This window comes from Catharus ustulatus, chromosome 3 (genome assembly GCF_009819885.2).
Source record: "Catharus ustulatus isolate bCatUst1 chromosome 3, bCatUst1.pri.v2, whole genome shotgun sequence".
NCBI lineage: Eukaryota > Metazoa > Chordata > Aves > Passeriformes > Turdidae > Catharus > Catharus ustulatus.
Genome location: NC_046223.1, coordinates 69228802 through 69245567, shown reverse-complemented (window position 1 = coordinate 69245567; position 16766 = coordinate 69228802). Strand labels below are relative to the sequence as shown.

The window sequence follows — 16766 nt, the reverse complement described above, 5'->3', positions numbered from 1 at the left end:
GAGGCAGGCATAAAATGACTCCATGTCATAGGCAAAGACACCTTGCACTAGAGCACCTTGCAGCAGGCACTGTCAGCAGGATGGCCAACTGTTTCCTGAGGTGCATCTGGCACAGCACTGCCCCCCATGACATTTTCTTGCCAGAAAATTGAGCACATTTGAAACAGCAGCTGTACAGTCCAGTGCTCACTGCCTACTAGCTGTCCCTCAAAAAGATTCAGTGTGTCAGTGTGGCCGGCCAATTCAAGACATAACACAGCAAGTCTAATGGTCTTTATACTCACCTGTTAGATTTTGTCCCAAAATGAATGAGAAGTATTTTCAAGGTCAGGTTCAGCAGAGCACTAACAATTTACTTCATTGATAAATCTAAATTTGCTTGTCCTTTCACTGAAGTGTTTTTCTTCACTATACAATATTTTCTATTTTTTAAAATCAGAGTAATAATCTAGGTAGAGACAGTTAAACTGTGTAACCTGCTATTATTTCATGCTATTTATAGTGAATGGACAGTTGTAACTTTCACATCTCACCAGCTGTGTCCTGAGGACTCAGTTACATTACACTGAAAGCCTTTGAGCTAGGTCTAGTCAACACTCACTGGGATCTATTAGATATTTTCACTCATGTTAGCTGTTAGAGAGCTCTGCTGGGTATTTGTACCTTGATCTGCCCAGACAGATAGATTTTTCATGGCTGGGAAGCATGTGCTGTCTTTATGTGTCACAGCTGCTCTCTGAGTTGTTTATTTATCTATTTCCTCCGATTAAAAAGAAAGGTCATCTGAGTCCTTGTTCAAGCCTTCCTTTTCAATCATGGGAACAGAATCATAAAATCATTTAGATTGGAAAAGTCTTCCAAGATCATTGAGCCCAACTGTTAACACTGCCAAGTCTACCACTCAACCATGTCCCTAAGTGCCATATCCACACATTTTGGAGCACTTCCAGGGATTGTGACTCCACTGCTTCCCTGAGCTGCTTGTTACAATGATTGATAACACTTTGTGTGAAGAAAAGCTTCTGTGATGAAATTTTTCATAATATTCAGTCTGAAACTTCCCTGGCACAGCTTGAGGCCATTCCCTCTTGTCCTATCACCTGTTACCTGGGAGAAGAGACTGACACCCACTCACGAGCTTCTTTAAGGGAGTTGTAGAGAGTAATTATGTTCTCCTCTAAGCCTCCCTTTCCCTGGCACCAAGATCAGCAACTCCATTGCTCCTCCTTCCAGCTCTTCCTGTAGTTTCCATTTCCTAACTTCCAGTCAAATGGAACCCTCCTGGTAAGCAAGAACTAAATCATTGTAAGTGGCTCAGTGAGCCCTTCTTCCAGTTCCCTCAGTACTCCTGGGATCCCATCTGGCTTGATAGACTTTTATGTGTATAAGTGGTGTTGCAAGTCTGCTTGGATTATTGGGACCTTCTTTTGGCTCTCTATCTCTTTCTTTCATCTCAGAGGCCTGGATACCTGGAGAGCAATGGTCTTACTCCTAAAGACTAAGGAAAAGAAGGCATTAAGTACCTCAGCCTTTTCCTTTTTGTTATCATGTTTCCTCCTACATACAATAAAGGACAGAAATTCTCCTTAGTCCTTCTTTTTTTTCTGGATTTAAAGAAAATTTTTACTGTCTTTTACACAAGTAGCCAGATTAAGTTCTGAAATTGTAACAATCAAGTCTCGTCTCTAGATCCACAGGTGGTGTTCTGTTTCCTTTTCACTATCTACTTTTATCCTTTCTTTCTTTCTTTTTCTTTCTTTTCCTAACATATTTTCCTAAGAGATATCTTTATATTTTTACTGTTACATTACCGTAGATGCTAACAACCAAAATAGGAATGAAATTGTTCTAAAATAGACTCTACACAAACACACATATATAGATAGATATAGATAGATATAGATATAGATATAGATAGATATAGATTAGATAGATAGAGATAGATAGAGATATAGATAGATATAGATATAGATATAGGTAGATAAAGATGATATAGATATAGATAGATTAGCTTAGATATAGATATATATGTAAATATAGATACAGATAGATATAGATAGAGATGAGATAGATAGAGATAGAGATAGATAGAGATAGAGATAGAGATAGAGATAGAGATAGAGATAGAGATAGAGATAGAGATAGATAGAGATAGATAGAGATAGAGATAGAGATAGAGATAGGGATAGATAGAGATAGAGATAGATAGAGATAGATAGATAGAGATAGAGATAGAGATAGAGATAGAGATAGAGATAGAGATAGAGATAGAGATAGAGATAGAGATAGAGATAGAGATAGAGATAGATAGAGATAGAGATAGAGATAGAGATAGAGATAGAGATAGATAGAGATGATAGAGATAGATAGAGATAGATAGAGATAGAGATAGACATAGAGATAGATAGAGATAGAGATAGAGATAGAGATAGAGATAGAGATAGAGATAGAGATAGAGATAGAGATAGAGATAGAGATAGAGATAGAGATAGAGATAGATAGAGATAGATAGAGATAGAGATAGAGATAGAGATAGAGATAGAGATAGAGATAGAGATAGAGATAGAGATAGATAGAGATGATAGAGATAGATAGAGATAGATAGAGATAGAGATAGAGATAGACATAGAGATAGATAGAGATAGAGATGATAGAGATAGAGATAGAGATAGAGATAGAGATAGATAGAGATAGAGATAGAGATAGAGATAGATAGAGATAGAGATAGAGATAGAGATAGAGATAGAGATAGAGATAGAGATAGAGATAGATAGAGATAGAGATAGAGATAGAGATAGAGATAGAGATAGAGATAGAGATAGAGATAGAGATAGATAGAGATAGAGATAGAGATAGAGAGAGATAGAGATAGAGATAGAGATAGAGATAGAGATAGAGATAGAGATAGAGATAGAGATAGAGATAGATAGAGATAGAGATAGAGATAGAGATGATAGAGACAGATAAAAAAACACCGGTCATTCAGTGTAATTTCACTCTAATCCACCCAAAAGGACCTATTAACAAGAACCTCAGGTATCCTGATCTTCAGAGGTGGGTTGTAGCATCTTCTTTCTTACTTCTATAAGAATTGAGAACTCTAAGATTTTGTAAGTGTTGTGTCCAAGGCAGCTTACAGCCATCATATCACCCATCAGTCCTTCTCTGTTCACCAACATCTCTAGTTGGCTCACTTATCAGCTGTACCAGGAACTTATTTTCCACACACTTTAGGAACCTCTTAGGCCATTTTTTCTCTCCTATGCTGCATTTTCAGCAGACATCTGGCAAACTGAACTCCTTCATGAGAACAAGGGCTGGAAATTGTGGGACTTCTCTCCCAGCTGCTTATAGACTAGTTTATATTCTTCTTTATCCTGGCTGGGACCCAGTTGTAAAAGCCATCCCACCATGTCTCCTTTATGGCAACTATCATAGTTTTCCTGCTGCACAGTGTCCTCCAGCTCCTCTTGTTTTTAACCCATTTGTTGACTGAGTCTATTAGTTTAGATGCACGTGGCATATTGATCTTGCTCCCTTTTTGGAAGAGAAGCCCTAATTTCTGAGACCATTCTCAGAAGTTCCCCTGGTTTCTAAGACAGAAATAGTGCTCGTGTCTTTACTGTTGCATAGATCTTCATCCACTACCTCCACCGAGAGAGCAGACCAAAGGATCTCACGTGCACACAGTCCCTCAAATATTGGAATGATTCTCTCCAGATCTTTAGCAAGCCTGGTTTTATCCCCTTTCCCCTTCAAATCTAGTTTAGATTTCTTTCCAAGAGCCCTGTTGATTCCTGAATGAAGATTATTTTCCACCTTTGAGACAGATGTACCTAATCTGTCACCAGTAGATGAGGTCGTGAGGAGTAACTCATTATCAAAAACCCCAAAATTGTGCTGGTGATACCAGACTTATATACCTGGTTTTATCTGCTGGACCTTCCTGTTTCTTTCCTCATCATTGCCCACAACTGGAAGGATAGAGAAGAGCACTAATTGTGTTCCTGATCCCTTAACTGGTCAGGCCAAGGTCCAGCAGTCTCTCTTGATTGACCTTGAGCTTCTTGCTGCAAATTCATAATTGCCTGCCTAAAACATCAATAGTGGATGATAACCTGAGGGTCATACCAGGGCAGGAAGCTTTCAATTCAAATCATTGACCCAGCCCCCAGCAAGGCAGCAGGCTTCCCAAAGAAGTGGATCCACTCTGGATATTCTGCTCCCTTCAGAAGGGAGTCTCCTGAGACAATGTCCTGTTTTTTTCCTTTATGGCACCAGCTCAGACACCAGGAATAGGCTGACTCAACGTCAGCAGCACCTCCATGTTAAATGAACCATCGCCCTCATGTCTCTTCAGTTACGAATGCAGAGCCTTGTACTTACCCTGTGGTGCCACCTGGATACGTGGGGCATTCCCACAGGAGATGAATCTGTCCTGACCCTTAAATCACTGCACTCAGCCAGGCAGAGAGAGAAAAAGGAATTCTCTGTATTAGGCATCTTGTCCACCTGTTGGCCTTTTGGGCTTGCAAACGAAGTGGGAACTTTTCTATCAGGGGCAAAGAGCAGTGCAGGAGTGGTCCTTGGTGCTAATTTAGGTCTTGCTTCATATTCCTCATATATCTGCCATTTGGACAAGCATAATCCAGGGATATTTGCGGACTATGTATGCGGTCTGACTATCTTTTGCATTGTTCCAATGGTTAAATCTTTAAACACTTAAACTTTAGACTAGTTTGGGTTGCACACTCTTGTATCCCAGTTCTTACTTAAATTTGCCTTTTTTTATCCATGCTTCCCATGAAAAACCTGAGAAAAGGCTCCTGCATGTACAAGAGTTGAGGGTGGTAAGTAATAAATGAGTAGGTGTTTTTATATGTAATACATTCAACTCAAATATCTTCAAAAAACCCACAGATGTGAGGAAAAAGAATTTAAAAAAAACCCCAACCAAACAAAAAACCCATTAAATAGACACAAAATCATTGGTAGGTCTCACCATGAAAAGAGAACTCCTGCTTTAGTTATTCCATGAGTATAAATACACTGATACTGTTCAAAGCAAGAACACACTGTTGTGGATCAAAGTGCACACTTTAATTATCAGCCAAGAGACTATTCGTCTAATTAGGCTTTCCTCCGTATTCAGTTTATATATACCAGCTTTGTTGATGGCAGAGAAAGGCTGATACATGTTTGGGGAAAGAAGGAAAGAAAGAAAGAAAGAAAAGAGGAAGAACAGGGAATCAGATAATCAGGCACTAAGGAAGAACCTTGCCCCTCTCTCATCTGGGAAATGTCTGAAGGATCCTTTTCTTTATGCCACATGGGGAAAGTATCTAAGAATGTTCAATGTCTGCCTCAGGATAAAGTGCGTTCTGAAGTCACATGATAGAGATCTTCTACTGAACCCACCCTCTTGTGCAACTGCTTCAAAAGCGATTGAGAAATATGGGCAAAAAAAGGATTTCACTAATGAATGCCCGTGTTAACAGAGACATTACGTAATCAGAATTTTAGTTCTTTCCTGATAAGGGGATAAGAAAGCAAAGATTTGAGATAAACTTCACGTATGAAGAGAAGTATCTGACATTGTTGTTTAATAATGTGATCAAAGGAAAAATTAACAGAGGTGAGCAAAACTTGAAGGTTTTGTAGAGCCTACTTACATTTAATGGTGGTCTCCTGCTCCCTGCTTTCTAATGAAAAGCAGGTGGAAGAGCAATAATTGATAAGCTTATTTTTAAAGTACTTACTAGTGATCAACAGTTCAGGTTTAATTAAACACGTGTAAAGTAGAGGAAGCAGTAAAAGACACTTGAATTTTTAGGTTGTAGTTCCTACCAAAATCCACTGAAGTCGGGGTAATATGATTTGTTAAATATTTTGACATGAAAGATAAAATTCAACAGTAATATTAAAATAGAAATTGCTTAACTTTTGAGAAAATAAGAGGATTTGTTTGTTTTTTTAAATTCTTCAGAACAGGAGGTAGAGAAGGAGCAATAACTTTTGCTGCTTGGGATGTTCACGGTGACATGCTGTTTGTTATTAGCAGAGTCAATGGGCATAGCAGCAAGATAAATTCCCAAGATTATTTTAGAAGTTAGTATTGCTGAGAGATTTTCTGGATTTACCTGTCTGCATTCAGAGGGATTTTTAGAGTGATTAATCATATCTACTTTTAGTAAAAGTTACTACCTTTAATTATGTCATCCAAATAGACTAAGACCTGCTGTTATTTTTCCTTTATTCTTAAATATTTTTTATTAATATCTTAGTAGGAAAGAAAAAATATATGCTGGTAAATAAAGCAATCTCTCACATACTGATACAAAGTTGGAAAGTGATGAATTGTAGGTGAAACCTCAACCAAATTTGACAGTGGCAAAGGCAAAAAGTCCTGAAAATGAACCTGGTAAGTGACCAATAAACCCAAAAGAATCTTGTATCCAAGTCTTTAGAAGGGGCTGAAGTGGATGCTAACGAACATAGTTCTTGTTACATATACTGCAGTTTGGGTTTTGGGTTTTTTGGGGTTTGTTTCTTTTGTTTTGTTATTTGGTGTTTTTTTATTTTTTTCTTTCTTGTTAAATATAGCACTTTGGATTAACTGAACTTTGAGCTACCCAAAAGTAAATGTCTTTTGAAATTTTTTTCTTGACAAGGAGAGACAAGAATTCCAAAAAGACAAAATCAAGAATTCTCTCTATAACTTCCTATTTCTAAGGTGCTACTTGTTTAATTACATATAGATGTATTTGTGCTCAGTGAATCATTATTCTTCATCAGCATACAAAGGGAAAATCATCACTTGATTCTCAGCTGCCACAAACAAGGCACATGGTATTTGCCTCCAAGTCAGTACTTCAGTACATGAACTTTACTTTTTTCATTTCTAATTTTTAAAATAAAAATACTATAGGGCAGTGGATGATTCTTCAGTTGAAAAAAAAAAAAAAGAAGCTTGCTCTGCATCATGAATTATACACTAGCTGGTACAATTTTAGGGAATGTTTAAAAACCTTCAGTTTAGAAAAATAAATCCAGTATACACAAAAAAACCCCAAACAAACTTTAACTCATTGGAAGACTGTCCTCTTTGTGTAATTGTCAAATTTCAATTCTTTCTTGCACATACTTTAGGTTGCTAACTTCCTCATTCAACATCCGGCAATAAGTTTGATGTCTTATTTCCTGATGTCTTCTGTAAAGGCAAATTTTTTACAGGGTAAACTACAGCCAACTAATCAACTTAATCTTGTCTGCTTTCACCTGTTGTACTGATCCAAGCCTCAGTGACTGAAAATATGGCCTCATTATTGTTTTCTATTCAGATATAATATTTCCTTCTGGTTTAGGCTTCTTGAGTGGGAAAAGATAATAAAGTTGTCATAATAATCCTCTATTTTTGCCCTGATTTGAGGGTAAAGAATCTACATGTAAACCACATGGATTGTTTTACAGTTAACGTCCCAATTTTTACTAACAGAAAATAATTTGCTAGAATGCATGAATGTGGAAGAACTAACTTACATGAGAGGGAATAGGTTTGCTTAAATTTTTGAGGTGATATATTGCAGCAGCATGTCCCACTCCAGGTTATCAGGTCTGTTGACCTTAACATCTTCCTAGATGGTTTCCTGTTTCTATTTGACTATGGTTTTTGTCCTGAAGAAAAGAGATATTATATATGCCACTGCGTGTGTTGAATGTTTCCTTGGTGCCATTCTGTGGTATTTGCAGCCCTCTTTGACATTATCAAATGGATTGACATTTCAAATATTTGCAGTGCTCAGCGGGTACTAATTCAGTGAAGGTGAACCATGAGTTGCTCACATAGTGGCACAGCAAGTGATGTGTGTCTATTTAATCACAGCTGCTGAAATGAGATCAAAAGGCACTGTGTTGTTAAACCTTTAAAGCTGCTGTCACAGCGGAGAGATCAGGAGGGGCCCACCACAGGAAGCAGAGTAAAGAGTAAACTTGGGCTTGTAGCTAATGCAATTTGGCTCTTGGCTGTATCCTGGTGGAGATGACTAGAGGGGGACATTCAAGGGAGTGGCTCTACAGGTTCACTGCATCTGCAAAACTCTCTCCCACACAGATATGCCCAGTGTCAGGAGCACCAAGAGACATTTCTTTAAATGAATTTGTGTGATCATTCTTCCCTAGGTAAATTATGGTTTTACTTCACTTCCAGTATTATCCAATTTTACTAATTTTCTCTCTGAAAGAGAACTTATTCGGCTTTTACCTGGTATTCTGGACCATGACAAGCCTTCCTGTAACCCCAGAGTTCAACCACAGCAGATACTTATTTGCCCTGGACCAAGATCTCCCTGGCTGTTCTTCCTTTACCTGCTGAGACCATGTATTAATTGCACAGCTACACTGCACAGTTTCTAGCCAGGAGAGGGCAATAGCATCCACCAGCTGCTGTACAGGAGCAGGAGAAGGCTTGGAATATGTGGGGTAGATGGTGGCATAGAGGGTGGGCAAATCGATGATAAAGCAGCAAGTGGTTGTAGATGATGCACAGTAAGTGTGACAGCTCTTAGTTCACTTAAATATTTGGTCTGGACTCTTTAACTGCATCAAACTCTATCTTGGCTCTTTCTTGTTTAATATACTACCACGTGTTAACAGTTGTGTTAGCACCAGCAAACAGAAGCTCCACTAGATAATTCAAAACAGAACCCTCCACTGAATTACATTACTCCAAATGATCATGTTCCTTACCTTTGCTGAAACAAATAAGGATAATGATACAGAGAATGAGGTAGGGTTTTCTATTTAACTAAAGCCTAATAATTTGGCTTTTAAGATCAAATATTGGAAAAAAAACTTCACAATGAAGCACCTGTGACTTATGACTCCACACTGGTTATTTGGCACAGTACAAAAATCTCTGCATAATGTTTTATGATCTGTGTCACACAGAAGGTCAGAAGACATAATCTAATAGTCCCTTCTGGCTTTAAAATATTGGAATCGGAATCTAAACTAGGCTGTAATGGAACTCTTTCTCTGTGTGTGTAAAATCTAAATGCACAGAATGTTACCAGATTCTGGGCTTGTAAGTGTTCAGAAACTCTCATTTCATTCCTCACACCCTTTATCTCCCTGAGAAGTGACTCTGAAATTGTAGCCTCCACAGATTCTTCAAGTTTCCCTTCTCCCTACTCATCCCATTCAATGTCTTCACTCCAGTATTCTCTGCCCTGAGCTATGAAACAGCAGACATTGTCAGTCTGAGTGGTTTACTTGAGAGCCACTCTGGTCAGGCGTTTCCTGCTTCTGTGATGAGAGAACATTTATGAAACTTTGAAGAATTTTCTTCCTTTTTTCAGTTAATTCTAAACTACTTCTATATCACCTACCCTCATTCAGAATGCTAGATTCAGACACTTGGAGTTAACCAATGTAAAAATGTTTTCTGATTATTTTTGTAAACATTCCAGTTGTCAATTACCTCAAGGCAAACTGTTGGAGGTCAGATCATACCATGAAAAATCCAGCATCATTTTGGAGGGGAGAATGCAACTACTCACACAGAATTAAAACCTGTGAGTTCTCCTCCTATCCCAGTGATGCTCAAGAATTTTGCAGGGCTTTTGCTGTTTTTTATTATTTTTCATGGAAAATTGTCTCTTTGAGAACCTGTCTACTTGAAGTCTCTAGTGCTTTTTGTCCTCATTTTGGAATACATAGCTGCAAAAGTAACAAGGACTTTATTATTTTTTATCTTCTCCTGTGAGATATTTCTGCATCTTTTTAGTCTCCAGTGACAAACACCATGACACTGCATGCAGTATTCACTGTAAAATTAAATTAAGAACGTGTTGGAGCACCTGAGAGCAACTGAAAATAATTGAAATGAGCTGTAAACTCTCATTACTCCCATTAAGATTTATTTCTCATAAGAAACATTACGGGGGAATTTGATGCCTACCCTTTTGATTCCTCTAGATGTGGGCTGGCACAAGAGTGGCATACAAGAAACTAGAACAGAACAAAACTAAAATGTAAACTGATGGTGTTGACGCATAACTGAGGATTAGCTAGTAAAGGAATCAGAGTGAAGCTGAGGAAGAGACATTCCTTATGTCTCTATGTAGGAGGAGGCTGAGCCCTCCACTCTCTGCCTTTGCAGCAGCTGCATTATGAATTAATAAAGAGACACTTCACGTATATGCACATGAGGTCTTTGCATTAATAATTCATGAGGCCATCAGTCAAGCAGCTGCACATTTAACGCCGGAAATTGAGGTTAGACCTGTTCCGCCCTGCTCTTTGAATTTAAAGGCACAAGGTGGAAGGGTGGGGGCCAAGAAGATAAAATGTGTATCAGGAAAGGGGTGGATGGGAATGAGGCATTCTGACACCTTCTTCAAAAAGTAGCTGAGAAAAAGTGTTTGAAATAAAGGCATCTTGACAAGTGTGGGGGAAGGGGAATGGGAAGGCAAGACAAAATGCAAGTGATGTTTTCTAGAGTTTGTCATACAGTACATCTTTGAGGTGATGTAACAATCAGTGGCAGAAAGCAACTCTGATCCTCTGTTGGTAGAAATGGTGTGTACTTGCTGCGCCTTGAGGAACTGTTGAGAATGTGAAAGATCATTAATTTCTTTTTAGTAAAGGCTACATCAGGCATTTTGCTTTCTAATTATTTTTTCTCTTTGTCGGAAGCTAGCTTTTGAAAAAAAATAATAAAGGGAGAGTGTAGAAAAAAGTCTAACCCAGTTCAAACACATTTCTTCCCTAAATACTTTATTTCTGGGAGTAAATCTATAGAAAAAATAATCCATGGGTTTAAGAGACAAAAATCAAAGGTGATTAAGGTTATGAATTTTCCTGTGAAATAGTGGTCCATTGAAATATGAAAACTGATTGGAATTAATATATTGTACAACTCCTACATATAATAAATACATACAATATTGTGATCTGGTTTCTCACATTTCTCCATTCTCAGAGAATCAAATTAATAAAGAATTGAGATGAGTTTGATATAATGTCATCTTCATCTTTATCTACCTTTGAACATCTGGTCCTTCTTTTTTATGCCATTGTCTTCTTTATTTCCTCTGTTTGTAGTGCTTAATTTCCAGGATACAATGCCACCTATCATAAAAGATTGTGTGTTGTGTTACTGCTTTGAACATGTCATGGTTAGGGGCTAAGTGGAAGTGCATATAATGATATAGGGGTTGACATTCTGGTAAGGTCAGTTAAGGCAACACCTCGTGTGAAGCAGTGAAAGTGTTCTCAGGTCTGTTTCAAAGTTTTGACTGTAGTAGTGCACAGCATAAAATTTTGAATTTGGGCCTGAAACTTGTGCTCATCACAGCTTTCTAACTTTGGAGGTAATTAACTATTGAAGCAACCTGTCTATTAAAACAGGAATCTTTTGTGTTTTAAAATAATTTAGAGATTTTAAACACAAACTTTCTGAAAGCTGCGTACTTTGGGCTCAGTATATTCTGTTCAATATAAATGTACCTGTTTGAAATTCAGAATTAGAACTTGAAACAAGTCCTTGTGCTCTTCTCTGGCCTTCAAAAGCTCAGTTTTCAACATGAAAAATTTCTGGCAGAGGACACTAGTTTGATATGCCTGCCTACCCTTATTATTGTTACAATAGGTAACAATAGGTTACAATAGGTAGGTAATCTATGATTTTTTTTTTCCTGACAAATTATTACATGCCTATTTTGAACAAGTAAGATTTTGGATGATATGAAGAATTGCATATCATAAAGAAGACTGCAGCCCACTAAGTAAGTGTCTGTTAATACTAATGAAACTAGTTCTATATTTGCCCTTTCAAGCAAGTTCTTTTTCAAAATATCCAGTGGGGTGGGGGGACAACAGCATGTAAGAAGACAGTCAAGTTTTCAACTGCAAAAAACTGTGCAATTTTAATATGGGATATTTGTGTATTTTAAATGCTATTAAGAGATATTATACTATTAAGAGATATTATATATATACTATTAAGAGATATATATTATATATTATAAGAGATATTATTATGTATATTATACTACTAAGAGATATTATATTAAGAGATATTATATAAAGCATATCTTCATTTAAGATAAATACTATATTTCAAAAGTTACTATTAAATCTCTTTTTCTAATTGTGATTTAGAAAACTGTGAATTAGAAAAATAACACCTTTTCACCCTTTTCTCTGCACCAGAACCTTATGCAGATTTAAAAAATTTTTAAAAATATTTGCTCCCTTCAGCAAATACTTCCAGTCTTTCCCTGTCCTGTGACTTTGATGGCCACACTATTCTTTATGCTTCCACTTTGAAGTAAGCAACCAAAACAGGAAAAGTGAGAGTGTGAGCTCTGCTACTGCATCAGTTTCTGCTACTATGGACATGGGTTTGGAAATCAGAGGAAGGAAACCAAACATTTCAATGGTTTTAAAATCCTACTTTGATTTCTTCAATACTGTTTTTCAAGCAAAGCAAGCAACTGGAATTAGCACACAATACCACAATACCCAGGGGTGAAGAGGGGAAAATGATATTTCCTTTGTAAAACATTAAAATAAATTAGTAAATGAAATAAACCCTAAATAAAAAATGAAACTACAGGAAAAAATGTTACCATGATATTTCATTTGATGTTATACAGGTGTGATATGAGGAAAGGGGAGATGCAAACTCATTAGAGACCAGTTCTGCTGTCTCTTATGGTAGTTCTAATGACCACTTAATAGAAAGGGGTTTTTTACTTTGTAGAAGGTTCTGCATGCACACTGAGTCTTTCCCCTTTTCCTGGCATTTCAAACATGACACACTACAACCTTTCTGGCTCCTTGCATTCAGTTTCCCTACAAAACTTCATGACCAGCGCAACTCCATAGCATTTTGGGCATCTTGTTCTTTTTAATCCTAACTTTTTTCTGCCAGCTTGTTCTAAACAGCACAGCCAGAACACTCACTGCATTGATGGATTATAGCATTTCCAGAGAGAGACTGATTCCATATGCCCACATTGCTACTGACAACTTTCCAATTAAATTAGCACAAAAGCTTCCAAACTGTCTTTGGTCAATGGCTATTTCTGAAGCATTCCCAGGTTTTCCTTGTCTTTCAGATAGTCACATAAGAAAGCTTTCATTCTTTATGCATAGAGTGGCATTGACTTAGAAGGTGTATTAGCGACAGAAGCACAAGGCATGCATTACTGATCTGTTTGCAAAGCTGAGGGTAACTGGCTGTACTGATGTACTTTTCATCTAAAGCTGACTGGTAAAGTCAGCAATTTAATTTTTTTTTCCTGTTAATTCTCACCTTTTACAAAAATATCTATGGAAGATAAGCTTTTCTTTCTTTCCACAGGACACCTTTCCTGAAAAAGCCCATAGAATCATCAGAGAATTTTCCAAGGAGAAGAGCTGGGGCAGAGTACTACTACAACATCTCTGACATGTGAAGCTGCTGGGAGCTAATTTTCCCCACTAAACGACCTTACATGGTTCAGTAACAATCTACTGCAGGAATCACTGACATGGATGATTGTTCTTTGACTTTTAACCTCCAGGTAATAGAGATTAAGCACCACTTGGATGGAGACAATATTTTCTAACATTGAGTTTCTAATAACTACACTATTCTACAATACACACACAAAAAAATGGAGTTTACAATAGGAAGCTACTGATTCTTTTCTTCCTATGTTATAAGCTCAATTTGCCTCTGGGAGAAATTTATTTAAATATATTGCTCATTGAGTCTGCAAGTTTTTCTGTGTTTCAAAGTAAGATTGATACCCAGGAAAAAATACTGTTATTATAAAATCCCATTTAAATTTCACTTCAGAAATTTTAGTAAGGCTAGATGGTGAAAGAATTCATATTCTTTCTTCCTTTAAGGAACACATAAAACCACAGCTGCCAATTTAGACATTATATGCATTCTAAGTTGGGTTTTTTATCAGCTAAGTAATAGCGTCTTTATACTTTAAACACTTCTTATTAATTTTATGTTCTACTAAAGCATATATTGTTTTTCCTTTGGAAACAGTAAAATTTTTCTCTTTCTATTACTTTATTATTCTCTGAAATCCTGGTTAGTCTACTTTGTCACACAATAGAGCTCAGATTTGGTCTCTTTGCATGAGTTCTGTTATCCCCAGTGCTTCAATGAAAGATTTCACCCTATGAGGGAAGAATGAATTTGCTTTTCAGGGCTGATCAGTCTTTCCCTCTCAGATGAGAAAGGCAGACAAATACTTTACCTCATTTTGTGTGGGCTGAGATTTGTACAGTTCATCCTGAACTGATACATCTTTCGTACACCACCCCAGAACAGCTTTCAGAAGCAAAGCTTGTTTTAGACTCATGATACACATTAATTTTACTTACACTCTGTTGATCTCAAGTGCAGTCTGCTAGACAGAGAGATTACTGTGTAACTCACACTGTGGTGCAGTACATGCAGTAACCTCATGAAGAATGTTTTACAGCACGTGAGATGTGTGGTCCTGGAACTTGTCGCTAATGAAGGATCAGGGCCTCACAGCTGCTGTCATTCACACAGTGAAAGTTCCACCTAGAAAACCTCTGCCAGAAAACCTCACCTGCACAGGAAAAGCCATCTGGAGACCCAAACGCATTATTTTTCCAAGATATAGGTGCACTTATCTTCTCTAACACTTACAGTAGCAATACCCGGAGGCTGCTGTCTGCTGAAGGGAGCAGAAAAACTTTTTCATGGTTAGTGAGGTGCATGCTAGCTCTAATAAACTTGAACTCAGACTACCTGAGTTACAACTATCTGGACATTCGATAAACAACATCAACAAAAAAGCTGTTGCTTCTGCATGGGCCAAAAAATAACATCACCGATCAATTCAGATGGGGAGCCAGGGTGAAATAATAAGAAAAAGTATTAATGAATAATATAAGCTAGGTGGGGTGAGCCTATGAAAAAACTACAGCTCTGGCTGTGGTTCGGAGTAGCAAAAATATTCTTTCTCAGCAAGGAAGTTTAAGCTTTTTTATCTGCTTAAGTGGAAGTAAAAAGTATGCTACTATCAAACTTGAATACTTAGTAGTAGTCAATGCCTTCTAAACAGCAACCTCTAACTATAGGTTAATGTATGAAGTAAACACAAACTATAAGCAGCATAAGGTTTTCTGAATATATCCAAGTTCCTGCACTGGTAACTGGACAACTCAATCTTGCATTCAGAATAGAGGGATCTTCATGTGAAATGCAAGTATCAGTAATTACATTTACATTTGACCCCAGTGCTGTTAGGTTGTCATGACATCTACAAGTCTGTACAGGAAGGATGAAACTTAGGGGAAATCTAATAATTGTAAAAAAGGACCAAATTAAATAAAGGGCCTTAAAAATGCACATAATGTACCAAATAAGGTGAAAAAACTATGCCTTTCTTTTTTTTTTCTTTGTCTTTTTTAACACATTTACACATTAGGAGTTGTAAAAAATTAATGTTGATGTTTAAAGTCAAAATAACATACATCTGACAGCAATTGCAACACATTTGTGGATCAGGCACTAATGTGATGAGGACAAGTGTTAATGGTCAAAGAGAAAAATATTTTTTTATACCAAATTCCAAAAAGATTTCAGCAGATTTATCTCATTTTAGTGAGATAAATATGATTTTAGTGTTCGCAATACATGAGAGAGTGTCATAATCCTACTTGGTACAGGTTATTTAACATATTCACTGCATGTTACTGGTAAAAGAACCCTTTCTTTCCAATTTCATCCTGGCATGCATAGGTTTATGTAGAGGAAAATAATGCGAAAGCTAGCCTTTTACCCTACATTGTAACGACTTGAGGTGATCAGCAGGGCATGAGGCTTGAGATGAAAGCTAAAATTTTCAAAAAAATTTCAATGAAATTGAAAGTGACTTCAAGGCCAAGTGTCATTTTCAGAAATAGCTGAGATAATTAGCATGAGAGATAAATGTCAAGTGCTTAAGTCTTACCTGCCAATGGACCTTAAGTATTAAACTTAATTTTCAGCTTTGCCATTTCTCTCATGCTTTCCAGAAAACTTCTTTAAATATAAAGCTCCTACCTCTGTATATGTTATATTGATATTTCAACATATAAATACAAATTTGACTCTAAATCACAAGTAGATGTTTGCTAATATTCATCTCTATAATTTATTATTTTCAGGAGGGGAAAACAGTGCTCAATGCTCAGCAAACTCACAGCATAGGGCAAAATTTATTCAAAAGAGAGGAAGAAAAGATCATTCTTATCAATAAGTATTGTAATCTTCAAGGAGCAGGATAGATGGTTTTAAGGTCAGAGAAGTGTGGAAATGACAAACAGATGTATGAGCCTTCACTTTAATTTTTTTAACTCTCTGATTAGTACCTCTCAGGAGAAATGGTCCTCTCTTCTGAAGAGAAGAAAAACATTCAGAATAAGCTCATTATTCTCTCTTTATATCTCCCTTTTCCCTCCCCCCTTAATATACTGCAGTATCTCATTGACTAGAGAACATAACATTTACCCTTGACTTTTCTGTAATTTCTAATGATTTAAGTCCATATTCATTAATTTTTTTGTACATGTGATATTTTCCCCAAATCCCAGCAGTAAAAAAGTTAATTGTTTTTCTGACATTTTTCCTCTGTCTTTTCACCTTTTCCTTTTCTTTCCTGCTAGAGACAGCCTATTGTTTCAGTCCTGTAAATGGATAACCAATACGTGTAAAATAATCTTTGGAAAGCTAATATATC

General features: G+C 36.9%; 1 long non-coding RNA gene across 1 annotated transcript in view; it reads left to right on the top strand.

Moving 5' to 3' along the window:
• Positions 1–16766, top strand: part of LOC116994418 — a 46858-nt gene that overhangs the window by 14258 nt on the left and 15834 nt on the right. Inside the window, exon 2 of the long non-coding RNA XR_004417477.1 lies at positions 13370–13571. This is a non-coding gene — a long non-coding RNA (uncharacterized LOC116994418). The remainder of the gene's footprint in view (positions 1–13369; positions 13572–16766) is intronic.